Here is a 17,966-nt window from a genome sequence, read left to right on the forward strand (position 1 = left end):
TCACCCACATAGTTAACCTCTCCATCAAACAGGGACAGGTCCCCCAAGATTTTAAACTGGCCAAAGTAACCCCCTTGTACAAAAAAGGGAGTAAATTAGAACCCGGCAACTACCGCCCTATTTCTATTCTAAGCTCCATCTCGAAAGTGATGGAAAAAATAGTCTATGAACAGGTTGAAAAGTATCTTGCCACTAATAAATTGCTGTACGAGTTCCAATCTGGTTTCAGAACATCCCACTCCACTGACACATGCCTCCTCTATTTGAGCGACCACATCAAACACGAGGTGGACGCTGGAAAATACTGCGGCATGGTCATGCTGGACCTCCAAAAGGCTTTTGACACCGTGAACCACTCCATACTGGTTAACAAGCTTAAAGCTATTGGTTTTGATAGCACATCAGTGAGCTGGATGCAATCCTACCTGGAGGGGAGAGAACAGATGGTGGAGGTGAACGGAACACTGTCCCCTCCCCTCCCAGTGAGCTGTGGCGTCCCACAAGGAAGCATACTAGGGCCTTTACTGTTCCTAATATATGTTAACGACATGACTTCAGCTTGTGACTGCAGCTTGTTCCTGTTCGCAGATGACTCAGCACTGCTGGTCTCGGACAGGAACAAACTGCAGGTTGAAAAGACCCTCAGCTCTGAACTCGGTAGAATCTGCACCTGGCTCGCTGATAACAAACTATCCTTACACCTGGGAAAAACTGAATCCATCCTCTTCGGATCAAATAGTAATCTCAGCAAGGCAGATGGCTTCTTGGTTAGAGTGGGTGACAATATTATCACACGAAAAGATCAAATTACCTACCTAGGTTCCATCCTGGAGGCCAATCTTTCCGGTGATAAGATGGCCACCAACGTAATCAAAAAAGTCAATCAAAGAACAAGATTCCTTTACAGGATCTCCTCACTGGTCAGCAAAAACACCTTGAAGACCTTAACAGGAGCCCTCGTACAAGGTTTCTTTGACTATGCATCCACCTCTTGGTACCACAGCACCTCAAAGGCCCTTAAAACAAGGCTCCAGACCTCCCAAAACAAACTGGTCAGGCTCCTACTTGGCCTCACCCCCCGAACCCACCTCACCCCTGCCCACTTTGACTGGCTGGGATGGCTTAGGGTCGACGACAGAGTACAGCATCTTGCAATGGGTCTGGTCCACAAGATTCGATACACCACCAAGATACCCATGTACCTGTCTAAATACTTCCTTAATGTAAACGAAGTCCACACCCACAACACCAGAGGGAGTGCAACAAACCATGTACAACCCAGATTCGGCACAAACAAGGGACTAAATTCTTTTCGCTCCTATGCCACCAAAATGTGGAACGCCCTACCAACAGTCATTAAGACATGTGAATCCCTTGACTCCTTCAAAACCGCTCTCAAAGGGCACCTACGGATGGCTGCAATTCGAAACTGGCCTCTGTAAAATCTGAATCCCCCCCACCCCCCCACCCCATTTTCCCTCACTGTATATTGTATCTTTTCCCTTTTTTGCTTCCCATATGATGAATTTAGCTACATAGAAATGTCTATTTGTATGTCTCTAAATGTTTGTATGTCTTTAAATGTTTTGATGAATTGAACAATGTGGACCCTGTTGTAAACAAGTGTAATGCTTAATTGGGTCGTCCACTCACAGTTGACAGTCTTTGTATTGAGTTTGTGCTTAAAATGTACTGTAAATTCTACAAACTGTTAATAAATATTTCAATCAATCAATCAATCAATCACACTAGCTAGCTACTAATGCTCACACATCAATGGTTTATTTACAAACCCAACACGTTGTTTGAACTGTCAAGGTATCAGTGGTGTCCCGTTTGACTAGCCCACTGCACCATTGGTTCCAGTCATATCATGTTGCTTTTTCATTTTTTTTTCATTTTTTTCAAATCCTCAAAAATGATGAAAAACGGCGTGCTATAGTATGCCGTACGGCAGGGGTACTCAACTGGTGGACCGCGGTCCACGACCGGACCGCGGACCACCTCTCTGCGGACCCTTTTTGCATCAGGTCAGGCCAGCAAAAAAAAAATCTCTCCTAAGCGCAGGCCAGGCCAGCCACAGTCCATTTCAATTCAATTCAGGCAGTGTTGCTGCAGCACAACTACATTGTGTGTCTTATGTTAATAATGGAGGGAAGAAGTTAATAATATAAATAACATCAGATGGTACATTTCTCATGTGAAATTGCTGTCCCCCAAGGGCCCCCAAAATTCTGGCGCACGCTACGCGCACGCAGTGTGATTTGGATTTGGAGTTCCACTCCAGGCCTGCACTCTGCACCCCATTATTGGTTGGGTGGAAGGGGATCTGCTTTGTATAATCTTGGCTTGACCATACTAAATGGGCATAGAGCCCCGCTCTCCGATGGACGCCGCGCATGGGACCGGACCTCGGTCCCATGCGGACCTTCACATTTCTAGTTGAGGACCCCTGCCGTACGGTATGGGCCATACATAGCCCATGTTCAAAAATGATAAAAAACTAGGTTAAAAAAATTCAAAAATTCCAAAAACGATGGGCTATAACCCATGTTTTTTTTTTTTTTTCATTTTTTTCAAATCCTCAAAAATGATGAAAAACGGCGTGCTACAGTATGGCGTACGATATGGGCTATTAGACGAGCGTCTAAAAATGGGTAAAAAACGTCTAAAAATAGACGTCTAAAACACGTCTAAAAATAGACGTGTTTTAGACGTCTTTTTTTAGACGTTTTTTAGACGTCTATTCTTAGACGTTTTTTATCCCATTTTTAGACGCACGTCTAATAGCCGGCTATTGCTCAGTGGGATGGTCAAAAATTATGAAAAACGAGGATTAAAAAAAATAAAACGATCGGCCATGTTTTTGATGAACATGAACCCATGTTTTTTTTTTTTCATTTTTTTCCAATCCTCAAAAATGATGAAAAACGGCGTGCTATAGTATGCCGTACGGTATGGGCCATACATAGCCCATGTTCAAAAATGATAAAAAACGAGGTTAAACAAAATCCAAAATTCCAAAAACGATGGGCTATAACCCATGTTTTTATTTATTTAAATTTTTTTAAAATCCTCAAAAATGATGAAAAACGGCGTGCTATAGTATGCCGTACGGTATGGGCTATAGCCCATGGTCAAAAATGATGAAAAACGAGGATAAAAAAAAAAATCTAAATTCAAAAAACGATGGGCTATAACCCATCGTTTCTTTCCCCCATTCTTTTCAAATCCTCAAAAATGATGAAAAACGGCGTGCTACAGTATGCCGTACGATATGGGCTATTAGACGAGCGTCTGAAAATGGGTAAAAAACGTCTACAAATATTTTTAGACGTTTTTTAGACGTCTATTCTTAGACGTTTTTTATCCCATTTTTAGACGCACGTCTAATAGCCGGCTATTGCTCAGTGGGATGGTCAAAAATGATGAAAAACGAGGATTTTAAAAAAAATCTAAAAACGGTGGGCTATAACCCATCGTTTTTTGTTTTTTTTCATTTTTTTCAAATCCTCCAAAATTATGAAAAACGGCGTGTTATAGTATGCCGTACGGTATGGGCTATAGCCCATGGTCAAAAAAGATGAAAACGAGGTTAAAAAAAATAATCAAAAAACGATGGGCTATAACCCATGTTTTCTTTTTTTTCCATTCTTTTCAAATCTTAAAAAATGATGAAAAACGGCGTGCTACAGTATGCCGTACGATATGGGCTATTAGACGAGCGTCTAAAATGGGATAAAAAACGCCTAAAAATAGACGTCTAAAACACGTCTAAAAATAGACGTGTTTTAGACGTCTTTTTTTGACGTTTTTTACAAAAAACAAAAAAAACATGGGTTATAGCCCATCGTTTCTTGAAATTTAGATTTTTTTTTTAACCTCGTATTTTGAATTTTTGACCATCCCACTGAGCAATAGCCGGCTATTAGACGTGCGTCTAAAAATGGGATAAAAAATGTCTAAAAATAGATGTCTAAAACACGTCTATTTTTAGACGTGTTTTAGACGTCTATTTTTAGACGTTTTTTATCCCATTTTTAGACGCTCGTCTATTAGCCCATATCGTACGGCATACTGTAGCACGCCGTTCTTCATCATTTTGGAGGATTTGAAAAAAAACAAACAAAAAAAACATGGGTTATAGCCCATCGTTTTTTGATTTTTTTGAGAAAAAGAAATTATCCTCGTTTTTCATCATTTTTGACCATGGGCTATAGCCCATACCGTACGGCATACTATAGCACGCCGTTTTTCATCATTTTTGAGGATTTAAAAAAAAAAAAAAAAAAAAAAAAAAAAAAACATGGGTTATATTTTTTTTTAACCTCGTTTTTTGAATTTTTGACCATCCCACTGAGCAATAGCCGGCTATGAGACGTGCGTCTAAGAATGGGATAAAAAATGTCTAAAAATAGATGTCTAAAAAACGTCTAAAAATAGTGTAGCACGCCGTTTTTCATCATATTTGACCATGGGCTATAGCCCATACCGTACGGCATACTATAGCACGCCGTTTTTCATCATTTTTGAGGATTTGAAAAAAAAGAAGAAAAAAAAAGAACATCCCACTGAGCAATAGCCGGCTATTAGACGTGCGTCTAAAAATGGGATAAAAAACGTCTAAAAATAGATGTCTTAAACACGTCTATTTTTAGACGTGTTTTAGACGTAAATTTTTAGACGTTTTTTATCCCATTTTTAGACGCTCGTCTAATAGCCCATACCGTACGGCATACTATAGCATGCCGTTTTTCATCATTTTTGAGGATTTGAAAAAAAAAAAAAAAAAGAAAAAAAACATGGGTTATAGCCCATCGTTTTTTTGAATTTTTGATTTTTTTTTTATCCTAGTTTTTCATCATTTTTGACAATGGCCTATAGCCCATACCGTACGGCATACTATAGCACGCCGTTTTTCATCATTTTGAGGATTAATTTTTGACCATCCCACTGAGCAATAGCCGGCTATTTGACGTGCGTCTAAAAATGGGATAAAAAACGTCTAAAAATAGATGTCTAAAAAACGTCTAAAAATAGACGTCTAAAACACGTCTATTTTTAGACGTGTTTTAGACGTCTATTTTTAGACGTTTTTTATCCCATTTTAGGACGCTCGTCTATTAGCCCATATCGTACGGCATACTGTAGCATGCCGTTTTTCATCATTTTTGAGGATTTGAAAAAAAACAAAAAAAACATGGGTTATAGCCCATCGTTTTTTGAATTTTTGATTTTTTTTTATCCTTGTTTTTCATCATTTTTGACCATGGCCTCTAGCCCATACCGTACGGCATACTATAGCACGCCGTTTTTCATCATTTCTGTGGCTTTGAAAAAAAAAACAAAAAAAACATGGGTTATAGCCCATCGTTTTTTGAATTTTTGATTTTTTTTTTATCCTTGTTTTTCATCATTTTTGACCATGGCCTATAGCCCATACCGTACGGCATACTATAGCACGCCGTTTTTCATCATTTTTGTGGATTTGAAAAAAAATTAATAGCCGCCTATTTGACGTGCGTCTAAAAATGGGATAAAAAACGTCTAAAAATAGATGTCTAAAAAACGTCTAAAAATAGACGTCTAAAACACGTCTATTTTTAGACGTGTTTTAGACATCTATTTTTAGACGTTTTTTATCCCATTTTAAGACGCTCGTCTATTAGCCCATATCGTACGGCATACTGTAGCATGCCGTTTTTCATCATTTTTGAGGATTTGAAAAAAAACAAAAAAAACATGGGTTATAGCCCATCGTTTTTTGAATTTTAGATTTTTTTTTTATCCTTGTTTTTCATCATTTTTGACCATGGCCTATAGCCCATACCGTACGGCATACTATAGCACGCCGTTTTTCATCATTTTTGTGGATTTGAAAAAAAAAAAGAAAAAAAAAACATGGGTTATAGCCCATCGTTTTTTGAATTTTTGATTTTTTTTTTATCCTTGTTTTTCATCATTTTTGACCATGGCCTATAGCCCATACCGTACGGCATACTATAGCACGCCGTTTTTCATCATTTTTGTGGATTTGAAAAAAAGAAAAAAAAAAAAAAACATGGGTTATAGCCCATCGTTTTTAGAATTTTTGATTTTTTTTTTATCCTTGTTTTTCATCATTTTTGACCATGGCCTATAGCCCATACCGTACGGCATACTATAGCACGCCGTTTTTCATCATTTTTGTGGATTTGAAAAAAATTTAATAGCCGCCTATTTGACGTGCGTCTAAAAATGGGATAAAAAACGTCTAAAAATAGATGTCTAAAAAACGTCTAAAAATAGACGTCTAAAACACGTCTATTTTTAGACGTGTTTTAGACATCTATTTTTAGACGTTTTTTATCCCATTTTAAGACGCTCGTCTATTAGCCCATACCGTACGGCATACTATAGCACGCCGTTTTTCATCATTTTTGTGGATTTGAAAAAACAAAACAAAAAAAAAACATGGGTTATAGCCCATCGTTTTTTGAATTTTTGATTTTTTTTTTATCCTTGTTTTTCATCATTTTTGACCATGGCCTATAGCCCATACCGTACGGCATACTATAGCACGCCGTTTTTCATCATTTTTGTGGATTTGAAAAAAATGAAAAAAAAAAAAAACATGGGTTATAGTCCATCGTTTTTTGAATTTTGGATTTTTTTTTTATCCTTGTTTTTCATCATTTTTGACCATGACCTATAGCCCATACCGTACGGCATACTATAGCACGCCGTTTTTCATCATTTTTGTGGATTTGAAAAAAAATAAGAAAAAAAAAACATGGGTTATAGCCCATCGTTTTTTGAATTTTTGATTTTTTTTTTATCCTTGTTTTTCATCATTTTTGACCATGGCCTATAGCCCATACCGTACGGCATACTATAGCACGCCGTTTTTCATCATTTTTGTGGATTTGAAAAAAAAAAAACAAAAAAAAAACATGGGTTATAGCCCATCGTTTTTTGAATTTTTGAATTTTTTTTATCCTCGTTTTTCATCATTTTTGACCATCCCACTGAGCAATAGCCGCCTATTTGACGTGCGTCTAAAAATGGGATAAAAAACGTCTAAAAATAGATGTCTAAAAAACGTCTAAAAATAGACGTCTAAAACACGTCTATTTTTAGACGTGTTTTAGACATCTATTTTTAGACGTTTTTTATCCCATTTTAAGACGCTCGTCTATTAGCCCATATCGTACGGCATACTGTAGCATGCCGTTTTTCATCATTTTTGAGGATTTGAAAAAAAAGAAAAAAAACATGGGTTATAGCCCATCGTTTTTTGAATTTTTGAATTTTTTTTTATCCTTGTTTTTCATCATTTTTGACCATGGCCTATAGCCCATACCGTACGGCATACTATAGCACGCCGTTTTTCATCATTTTTGTGGATTTGAAAAAAAAGAAAAAAAAAAGAAACATGGGTTATAGCCCATCGTTTTTTGAATTTTGGATTTTTTTTTTATCCTTGTTTTTCATCATTTTTGACCATGACCTATAGCCCATACCGTACGGCATACTATAGCACGCCGTTTTTCATCATTTTTGTGGATTTGAAAAAAAAAAAAAAAAAAAAAAACATGGGTTATAGCCCATCGTTTTTTTAATTTTGGATTTTTTTTTTATCCTTGTTTTTCATCATTTTTGACCATGACATATAGCCCATACCGTACGGCATACTATAGCACGCCGTTTTTCATCATTTTTGTGGATTTGAAAAAAATGAAAAAAAAAAAAACATGGGTTATAGCCCATCGTTTTTTGAATTTTTAATTTTTTTTTATCCTTGTTTTTCATCATTTTTGACCATGGCCTATAGCCCATACCGTACGGCATACTATAGCACGCCGTTTTTCATCATTTTTGTGGATTTGAAAAAAAAGAAAAAAAAAAAGAACATGGGTTATAGCCCATCGTTTTTTGAATTTTTGAATTTTTTTTTATCCTCGTTTTTCATCATTTTTGACCATCCCACTGAGCAATAGCCGCCTATTTGACGTGCGTCTAAAAATGGGATAAAAAACGTCTAAAAATAGATGTCTAAAAACCGTCTACAAATAGACGTCTAAAACACGTCTATTTTTAGACGTGTTTTAGACATCTATTTTTAGACGTTTTTTATCCCATTTTAAGACGCTCGTCTATTAGCCCATATCGTACGGCATACTGTAGCATGCCGTTTTTCATCATTTTTGAGGATTTGAAAAAAAACAAAAAAAACATGGGTTATAGCCCATCGTTTTTTGAATTTTTGAATTTTTTTTTATCCTTGTTTTTCATCATTTTTGACCATGGCCTATAGCCCATACCGTACGGCATACTATAGCACGCCGTTTTTCATCATTTTTGTGGATTTGAAAAAAAAGAAAAAAAAAAAGAAACATGGGTTATAGCCCATCGTTTTTTGAATTTTGGATTTTTTTTTTTATCCTTGTTTTTCATCATTTTTGACCATGACCTATAGCCCATACCGTACGGCATACTATAGCACGCCGTTTTTCATCATTTTTGTGGATTTGAAAAAAAAAAACAAAAAAAAAACATGGGTTATAGCCCATCGTTTATTTAATTTTGGATTTTTTTTTTATCCTTGTTTTTCATCATTTTTGACCATGACATATAGCCCATACCGTACGGCATACTATAGCACGCCGTTTTTCATCATTTTTGTGGATTTGAAAAAAATGAAAAAAAAAAAAACATGGGTTATAGCCCATCGTTTTTTGAATTTTTTTTTTTTTTTTTATCCTTGTTTTTCATCATTTTTGACCATGGCCTATAGCCCATACCGTACGGCATACTATAGCACGCCGTTTTTCATCATTTTTGTGGATTTGAAAAAAATGAAAAAAAAAAAAACATGGGTTATAGCCCATCGTTTTTTGAATTTTTTAATTTTTTTTTATCCTCGTTTTTCATCATTTTTGACCATCCCACTGAGCAATAGCCGCCTATTTGACGTGCGTCTAAAAATGGGATAAAAAACGTCTAAAAATAGACGTCTAAAACACGTCTATTTTTAGACGTGTTTTAGACATCTATTTTTAGACGTTTTTTATCCCATTTTAAGACGCTCGTCTATTAGCCCATATCGTACGGCATACTATAGCACGCCGTTTTTCATCATTTTTGTGGATTTGAAAAAAATGAAAAAAAAAAACAAACATGGGTTATAGCCCATCGTTTTTTGAATTTTAGATTTTTTTTTTATCCTTGTTTTTCATCATTTTTGACCATGGCCTATAGCCCATACCGTACGGCATACTATAGCACGCCGTTTTTCATCATTTTTGTGGATTTGAAAAAAAAGAAGAAAAAAAAAGAAACATGGGTTATAGCCCATCGTTTTTTGAATTTTTGATTTTTTTTTATCCTTGTTTTTCATCATTTTTGACCATGGCCTATAGCCCATACCGTACGGCATACTATAGCACGCCGTTTTTCATCATTTTTGTGGATTTGAAAAAAATGAAAAAAAAAAAAAACATGGGTTATAGCCCATCGTTTTTTGAATTTTTGATTTTCTTTTTATCCTTGTTTTTCATCATTTTTGACCATGGCCTATAGCCCATACCGTACGGCATACTATAGCACGCCGTTTTTCATCATTTTTGTGGATTTGAAAAAAAATGAAAAAAAAAAAAAAACATGGGTTATAGCCCATCGTTTTTTGAATTTTAGATTTTTTTTTTATCCTTGTTTTTCATCATTTTTGACCATGGCCTATAGCCCATACCGTACGGCATACTATAGCACGCCGTTTTTCATCATTTTTGTGGATTTGAAAAAAAAAAACAAAAAAAAAAAACATGGGTTATAGCCCATCGTTTTTTGAATTTTTGAATTTTTTTTTATCCTTGTTTTTCATCATTTTTGACCATGGCCTATAGCCCATACCGTACGGCATACTATAGCACGCCGTTTTTCATCATTTCTGTGGATTTGAAAAAAAAAAAAAAAAAAAAAAAACATGGGTTATAGCCCATCGTTTTTTTAATTTTAGATTTTTTTTTTATCCTTGTTTTTCATCATTTTTGACCATGGCCTATAGCCCATACCGTACGGCATACTATAGCACGCCGTTTTTCATCATTTTTGTGGATTTGAAAAAAAAAAAAAAAAAAAAAAACATGGGTTATAGCCCATCGTTTTTTGAATTTTTTTTATCCTTGTTTTTCATCATTTTTGACCATGGCCTATAGCCCATACCGTACGGCATACTATAGCACGCCGTTTTTCATCATTTCTGTGGATTTGAAAAAAATGAAAAAAAAAAAAAACATGGGTTATAGCCCATCGTTTTTTTAATTTTGGATTTTTTTTTATCCTTGTTTTTCATCATTTTTGACCATGACATATAGCCCATACCGTACGGCATACTATAGCACGCCGTTTTTCATCATTTTTGTGGATTTGAAAAAAATGAAAAAAAAAAAAACATGGGTTATAGCCCATCGTTTTTTGATTTTTTTTTTTTTTTTTTATCCTTGTTTTTCATCATTTTTGACCATGGCCTATAGCCCATACCGTACGGCATACTATAGCACGCCGTTTTTCATCATTTTTGTGGATTTGAAAAAAATGAAAAAAAAAAAAAACATGGGTTATAGCCCATCGTTTTTTGAATTAAAAAAAAAAAAATTATCCTAGTTTTTCATCATTTTTGACCATCCCACTGAGCAATAGCCGCCTATTTGACGTGCGTCTAAAAATGGGATAAAAAACGTCTAAAAATAGATGTCTAAAAAACGTCTAAAAATAGACGTCTAAAACACGTCTATTTTTAGACGTGTTTTAGACATCTATTTTTAGACGTTTTTTATCCCATTTTAAGACGCTCGTCTATTAGCCCATATCGTACGGCATACTATAGCACGCCGTTTTTCATCATTTTTGTGGATTTGAAAAAAAAAAAAAAAAAAAAAAAACATGGGTTATAGCCCATCGTTTTTTGAATTTTAGATTTTTTTTTTATCCTTGTTTTTCATCATTTTTGACCATGGCCTATAGCCCATACCGTACGGCATACTATAGCACGCCGTTTTTCATCATTTTTGTGGATTTGAAAAAAAAGAAGAAAAAAAAAGAAACATGGGTTATAGCCCATCGTTTTTTGAATTTTTGATTTTTTTTTTATCCTTGTTTTTCATCATTTTTGACCATGGCCTATAGCCCATACCGTACGGCATACTATAGCACGCCGTTTTTCATCATTTCTGTGGATTTGAAAAAAATGAAAAAAAAAAAAAACATGGGTTATAGCCCATCGTTTTTTGAATTTTTGAATTTTTTTTATCCTTGTTTTTCATCATTTTTGACCATGGCCTATAGCCCATACCGTACGGCATACTATAGCACGCCGTTTTTCATCATTTTTGTGGATTTGAAAAAAATGAAAAAAAAAAAAAACATGGGTTATAGCCCATCGTTTTTTGAATTTTTGATTTTCTTTTTATCCTTGTTTTTCATCATTTTTGACCATGGCCTATAGCCCATACCGTACGGCATACTATAGCACGCCGTTTTTCATCATTTTTGTGGATTTGAAAAAAATGGAAAAAAAAAAAAAACATGGGTTATAGCCCATCGTTTTTTGAATTTTAGATTTTTTTTTTATCCTTGTTTTTCATCATTTTTGACCATGGCCTATAGCCCATACCGTACGGCATACTATATCACGCAGTTTTTCATCATTTTTGTGGATTTGAAAAAAAAAAAAAAAAAAAAAACATTTGTTATAGCCCATCGTTTTTTGAATTTTTGATTTTTTTTTTATCCTTGTTTTTCATCATTTTTGACCATGGCCTATAGCCCATACCGTACGGCATACTATAGCACGCCGTTTTTCATCATTTTTGTGGATTTGAAAAAAACAAACAAAAAAAAAACAAAAAAAAAACATGGGTTATAGCCCATCGTTTTTTGAATTTTTGATTTTTTTTTAATCCTTGTTTTTCATCATTTTTTACCATGGCCTATAGCCCATACCGTACGGCATACTATAGCACGCCGTTTTTCATCATTTTTGTGGATTTGAAAAAAATGAAAAAAAAAAAAAACATGGGTTATAGCCCATCGTTTTTTGAATTTTAGATTTTTTTTTTATCCTTGTTTTTCATCATTTTTGACCATGGCCTATAGCCCATACCGTACGGCATACTATAGCACGCCGTTTTTCATCATTTTTGTGGATTTGAAAAAAAAGAAGAAAAAAAAAGAAACATGGGTTATAGCCCATCGTTTTTTGAATTTTTGATTTTTTTTTTATCCTTGTTTTTCATCATTTTTGACCATGGCCTATAGCCCATACCGTACGGCATACTATAGCACGCCGTTTTTCATCATTTCTGTGGATTTGAAAAAAATGAAAAAAAAAAAAAACATGGGTTATAGCCCATCGTTTTTTGAATTTTTGAATTTTTTTTATCCTTGTTTTTCATCATTTTTGACCATGGCCTATAGCCCATACCGTACGGCATACTATAGCACGCCGTTTTTCATCATTTTTGTGGATTTGAAAAAAATGAAAAAAAAAAAAAACATGGGTTATAGCCCATCGTTTTTTTTGAATTTTTGATTTTCTTTTTATCCTTGTTTTTCATCATTTTTGACCATGGCCTATAGCCCATACCGTACGGCATACTATAGCACGCCGTTTTTCATCATTTTTGTGGATTTGAAAAAAATGGAAAAAAAAAAAAAACATGGGTTATAGCCCATCGTTTTTTGAATTTTAGATTTTTTTTTTATCCTTGTTTTTCATCATTTTTGACCATGGCCTATAGCCCATACCGTACGGCATACTATATCACGCAGTTTTTCATCATTTTTGTGGATTTGAAAAAAAAAAAAAAAAAAAAAACATGGGTTATAGCCCATCGTTTTTTGAATTTTTGATTTTTTTTTTATCCTTGTTTTTCATCATTTTTGACCATGGCCTATAGCCCATACCGTACGGCATACTATAGCACGCCGTTTTTCATCATTTTTGTGGATTTGAAAAAAAAAAACAAAAAAAAAACATGGGTTATAGCCCATCGTTTTTTGAATTTTTGATTTTTTTTTTATCCTTGTTTTTCATCATTTTTTACCATGGCCTATAGCCCATACCGTACGGCATACTATAGCACGCCGTTTTTCATCATTTTTGTGGATTTGAAAAAAATGAAAAAAAAAAAAAACATGGGTTATAGCCCATCGTTTTTTGAATTTTTGATTTTTTTTTTATCCTTGTTTTTCATCATTTTTGACCATGGCCTATAGCCCATACCGTACGGCATACTATAGCACGCCGTTTTTCATCATTTTTGTGGATTTGAAAAAAAATTAATAGCCGCCTATTTGACGTGCGTCTAAAAATGGGATAAAAAACGTCTAAAAATAGATGTCTAAAAAACGTCTAAAAATAGACGTCTAAAACACGTCTATTTTTAGACGTGTTTTAGACATCTATTTTTAGACGTTTTTTATCCCATTTTAAGACGCTCGTCTATTAGCCCATATCGTACGGCATACTGTAGCATGCCGTTTTTCATCATTTTTGAGGATTTGAAAAAAAACAAAAAAAACATGGGTTATAGCCCATCGTTTTTTGAATTTTAGATTTTTTTTTTATCCTTGTTTTTCATCATTTTTGACCATGGCCTATAGCCCATACCGTACGGCATACTATAGCACGCCGTTTTTCATCATTTTTGTGGATTTGAAAAAAAAAAAGAAAAAAAAAACATGGGTTATAGCCCATCGTTTTTTGAATTTTTGATTTTTTTTTTATCCTTGTTTTTCATCATTTTTGACCATGGCCTATAGCCCATACCGTACGGCATACTATAGCACGCCGTTTTTCATCATTTTTGTGGATTTGAAAAAAAGAAAAAAAAAAAAAAACATGGGTTATAGCCCATCGTTTTTAGAATTTTTGATTTTTTTTTTATCCTTGTTTTTCATCATTTTTGACCATGGCCTATAGCCCATACCGTACGGCATACTATAGCACGCCGTTTTTCATCATTTTTGTGGATTTGAAAAAAATTTAATAGCCGCCTATTTGACGTGCGTCTAAAAATGGGATAAAAAACGTCTAAAAATAGATGTCTAAAAAACGTCTAAAAATAGACGTCTAAAACACGTCTATTTTTAGACGTGTTTTAGACATCTATTTTTAGACGTTTTTTATCCCATTTTAAGACGCTCGTCTATTAGCCCATACCGTACGGCATACTATAGCACGCCGTTTTTCATCATTTTTGTGGATTTGAAAAAACAAAACAAAAAAAAAACATGGGTTATAGCCCATCGTTTTTTGAATTTTTGATTTTTTTTTTATCCTTGTTTTTCATCATTTTTGACCATGGCCTATAGCCCATACCGTACGGCATACTATAGCACGCCGTTTTTCATCATTTTTGTGGATTTGAAAAAAATGAAAAAAAAAAAAAACATGGGTTATAGTCCATCGTTTTTTGAATTTTGGATTTTTTTTTTATCCTTGTTTTTCATCATTTTTGACCATGACCTATAGCCCATACCGTACGGCATACTATAGCACGCCGTTTTTCATCATTTTTGTGGATTTGAAAAAAAATAAGAAAAAAAAAACATGGGTTATAGCCCATCGTTTTTTGAATTTTTGATTTTTTTTTTATCCTTGTTTTTCATCATTTTTGACCATGGCCTATAGCCCATACCGTACGGCATACTATAGCACGCCGTTTTTCATCATTTTTGTGGATTTGAAAAAAAAAAAACAAAAAAAAAACATGGGTTATAGCCCATCGTTTTTTGAATTTTTGAATTTTTTTTATCCTCGTTTTTCATCATTTTTGACCATCCCACTGAGCAATAGCCGCCTATTTGACGTGCGTCTAAAAATGGGATAAAAAACGTCTAAAAATAGATGTCTAAAAAACGTCTAAAAATAGACGTCTAAAACACGTCTATTTTTAGACGTGTTTTAGACATCTATTTTTAGACGTTTTTTATCCCATTTTAAGACGCTCGTCTATTAGCCCATATCGTACGGCATACTGTAGCATGCCGTTTTTCATCATTTTTGAGGATTTGAAAAAAAAGAAAAAAAACATGGGTTATAGCCCATCGTTTTTTGAATTTTTGAATTTTTTTTTATCCTTGTTTTTCATCATTTTTGACCATGGCCTATAGCCCATACCGTACGGCATACTATAGCACGCCGTTTTTCATCATTTTTGTGGATTTGAAAAAAAAGAAAAAAAAAAGAAACATGGGTTATAGCCCATCGTTTTTTGAATTTTGGATTTTTTTTTTATCCTTGTTTTTCATCATTTTTGACCATGACCTATAGCCCATACCGTACGGCATACTATAGCACGCCGTTTTTCATCATTTTTGTGGATTTGAAAAAAAAAAAAAAAAAAAAAAACATGGGTTATAGCCCATCGTTTTTTTAATTTTGGATTTTTTTTTTATCCTTGTTTTTCATCATTTTTGACCATGACATATAGCCCATACCGTACGGCATACTATAGCACGCCGTTTTTCATCATTTTTGTGGATTTGAAAAAAATGAAAAAAAAAAAAACATGGGTTATAGCCCATCGTTTTTTGAATTTTTAATTTTTTTTTATCCTTGTTTTTCATCATTTTTGACCATGGCCTATAGCCCATACCGTACGGCATACTATAGCACGCCGTTTTTCATCATTTTTGTGGATTTGAAAAAAAAGAAAAAAAAAAAGAACATGGGTTATAGCCCATCGTTTTTTGAATTTTTGAATTTTTTTTTATCCTCGTTTTTCATCATTTTTGACCATCCCACTGAGCAATAGCCGCCTATTTGACGTGCGTCTAAAAATGGGATAAAAAACGTCTAAAAATAGATGTCTAAAAACCGTCTACAAATAGACGTCTAAAACACGTCTATTTTTAGACGTGTTTTAGACATCTATTTTTAGACGTTTTTTATCCCATTTTAAGACGCTCGTCTATTAGCCCATATCGTACGGCATACTGTAGCATGCCGTTTTTCATCATTTTTGAGGATTTGAAAAAAAACAAAAAAAACATGGGTTATAGCCCATCGTTTTTTGAATTTTTGAATTTTTTTTTATCCTTGTTTTTCATCATTTTTGACCATGGCCTATAGCCCATACCGTACGGCATACTATAGCACGCCGTTTTTCATCATTTTTGTGGATTTGAAAAAAAAGAAAAAAAAAAAGAAACATGGGTTATAGCCCATCGTTTTTTGAATTTTGGATTTTTTTTTTTATCCTTGTTTTTCATCATTTTTGACCATGACCTATAGCCCATACCGTACGGCATACTATAGCACGCCGTTTTTCATCATTTTTGTGGATTTGAAAAAAAAAAACAAAAAAAAAACATGGGTTATAGCCCATCGTTTATTTAATTTTGGATTTTTTTTTTATCCTTGTTTTTCATCATTTTTGACCATGACATATAGCCCATACCGTACGGCATACTATAGCACGCCGTTTTTCATCATTTTTGTGGATTTGAAAAAAATGAAAAAAAAAAAAACATGGGTTATAGCCCATCGTTTTTTGAATTTTTTTTTTTTTTTTTATCCTTGTTTTTCATCATTTTTGACCATGGCCTATAGCCCATACCGTACGGCATACTATAGCACGCCGTTTTTCATCATTTTTGTGGATTTGAAAAAAATGAAAAAAAAAAAAAACATGGGTTATAGCCCATCGTTTTTTGAATTTTTTAATTTTTTTTTATCCTCGTTTTTCATCATTTTTGACCATCCCACTGAGCAATAGCCGCCTATTTGACGTGCGTCTAAAAATGGGATAAAAAACGTCTAAAAATAGACGTCTAAAACACGTCTATTTTTAGACGTGTTTTAGACATCTATTTTTAGACGTTTTTTATCCCATTTTAAGACGCTCGTCTATTAGCCCATATCGTACGGCATACTATAGCACGCCGTTTTTCATCATTTTTGTGGATTTGAAAAAAATGAAAAAAAAAAACAAACATGGGTTATAGCCCATCGTTTTTTGAATTTTAGATTTTTTTTTTATCCTTGTTTTTCATCATTTTTGACCATGGCCTATAGCCCATACCGTACGGCATACTATAGCACGCCGTTTTTCATCATTTTTGTGGATTTGAAAAAAAAGAAGAAAAAAAAAGAAACATGGGTTATAGCCCATCGTTTTTTGAATTTTTGATTTTTTTTTATCCTTGTTTTTCATCATTTTTGACCATGGCCTATAGCCCATACCGTACGGCATACTATAGCACGCCGTTTTTCATCATTTTTGTGGATTTGAAAAAAATGAAAAAAAAAAAAAACATGGGTTATAGCCCATCGTTTTTTGAATTTTTGATTTTCTTTTTATCCTTGTTTTTCATCATTTTTGACCATGGCCTATAGCCCATACCGTACGGCATACTATAGCACGCCGTTTTTCATCATTTTTGTGGATTTGAAAAAAAATGAAAAAAAAAAAAAAACATGGGTTATAGCCCATCGTTTTTTGAATTTTAGATTTTTTTTTTATCCTTGTTTTTCATCATTTTTGACCATGGCCTATAGCCCATACCGTACGGCATACTATAGCACGCCGTTTTTCATCATTTTTGTGGATTTGAAAAAAAAAAACAAAAAAAAAAAACATGGGTTATAGCCCATCGTTTTTTGAATTTTTGAATTTTTTTTTATCCTTGTTTTTCATCATTTTTGACCATGGCCTATAGCCCATACCGTACGGCATACTATAGCACGCCGTTTTTCATCATTTCTGTGGATTTGAAAAAAAAAAAAAAAAAAAAAAAACATGGGTTATAGCCCATCGTTTTTTTAATTTTAGATTTTTTTTTTATCCTTGTTTTTCATCATTTTTGACCATGGCCTATAGCCCATACCGTACGGCATACTATAGCACGCCGTTTTTCATCATTTTTGTGGATTTGAAAAAAAAAAAAAAAAAAAAAAACATGGGTTATAGCCCATCGTT

Source organism: Protomyctophum parallelum (genome assembly GCF_964188405.1).
Source record: "Protomyctophum parallelum genome assembly, chromosome: 13".
NCBI lineage: Eukaryota > Metazoa > Chordata > Actinopteri > Myctophiformes > Myctophidae > Protomyctophum > Protomyctophum parallelum.